Here is a 1,512-nt window from a genome sequence, read left to right as displayed (position 1 = left end):
ATATATATATATATATATATATATATATATATGAATGTGAAGGTACATGTGCTTTTACTACAGTAAATCAGCTGGTACTGTCGCGCGAAATATCCAGACGGTTCTAATAATCTGCTAATAGTACACATAGTGAAAGCAGTTTGATAAGGTAGAATGAAACAAACTGAGTTGGTGAGAAATACAGACAACAGGGAAGAGAAAGGAAGAAATAAGGAGTGATAGCCACATTTATCTGATATATTAAAGTGGCAGATAAACTTCGCTCCGAAATACAAACACACACACAACCACCTGCTTCCACACAGAGAAAGGCAGAAAAGAAAGAAACACAAGCACTAAATGCGAATGGATAATTCTTAGACATTAAGATTAGCAACAGTAGTAGTTGGAACAGCATGGGACAGAGAGAACGAGAAAATAATAACGAAATAGAATCAATGGACCAGTATTAAATCAGCTGATGAAAGGTAAATATACATTTTCATTTTTATGTACTGTCAGAATGTATGGCGTCTGTGCGTGTTGATTGTAGCGGCATTAATAAGTAAATATTGAAGTATTTACAACATTCATACGTGATGATAAGTTGTCGGGAAAATAAGTTCAGTACCCAGTCTCAATCGCCAACTGGAGTTGTTTCATTTTTACTTCTGTTGAAAACATTTTCGAGTAATGCATGAACAGTATAGCAAGCAATTCAAATTAAAATTTAAATCTTAGTCTCATGCCTATATAAGTCATTATATTCGTTTAAGGGTTTCCAATCAACTTTCAGTATGCCGATTACATGAAATGGACATCTATTGTATTATTGAAAATGTTCATACAAGAGTAGTCTTTAAGTTGATATCTATTTGACTTTTTAAACTAAAAAATGTAAATTAAAAAGAAGAATTTACATGGCTCCAAGTCGATATTTATGCAGTTTTAAGGCAGTTTATAACTTTATTTTGTCGCTGCAGGCTTATTGTCAATTTATAGAGAGATCTTGGGAATTATATGTTGATGTGAAAAATATGTTGTACTGTGACGCATATATATCCAATTGATAGAAATAACTAAAACAAATAATTTAGCAGATTTTGATAATAATAAAAATAGGTGGTGAAATAGCAGGAGCACGTCATCGGACTAAACGCCATCTCCTTTTGTCTAAATTGGTCTCTATTAAATAATTACCAGCAAAACGCTTAATTTGAATTATCTGAATCCCATCCCCAACGAAATTTGGTTTTGTAATAAATTAAATCAATAGAAAAGAGGTACACAATTAAGCGGACTCAACTGACGTAATATTGTTATTTCATAGCTATCTTACCAAACAATCCAAATATTGATGGAGAGAAAGGAATAGTTTTTCAGTATGCAAACATACATACATAAATACATACATACATACATACATACATATATACATATATGCCCACACACATAATAGCATTTACGTACACACACACACACACACACACGTATATACATATTTATATATGTGAGTGTACATGTGTATGTGCA

General features: G+C 32.0%; 1 protein-coding gene across 2 annotated transcripts in view; it reads left to right on the top strand.

The window, feature by feature from the left end:
• Nucleotides 1–27: 27 nt before the first annotated feature.
• The window catches only part of LOC106878532 (arg8-vasotocin receptor), a 184,105-nt gene continuing 182,620 nt past the window's right edge, over nucleotides 28–1,512 (top strand). For both annotated transcript variants that reach the window (XM_014927769.2, XM_014927766.2), the window contains exon 1: nucleotides 28–467. The gene's annotated coding sequence lies outside the window, so the exon portion shown is untranslated. The remainder of the gene's footprint in view (nucleotides 468–1,512) is intronic.

Source organism: Octopus bimaculoides, chromosome 4, assembly GCF_001194135.2.
Source record: "Octopus bimaculoides isolate UCB-OBI-ISO-001 chromosome 4, ASM119413v2, whole genome shotgun sequence".
NCBI classification, from domain to species: domain Eukaryota; kingdom Metazoa; phylum Mollusca; class Cephalopoda; order Octopoda; family Octopodidae; genus Octopus; species Octopus bimaculoides.
The sequence above is the reverse complement of the archived record's forward strand: the minus strand, read 5'-3'. Positions and strand labels throughout refer to the sequence as shown.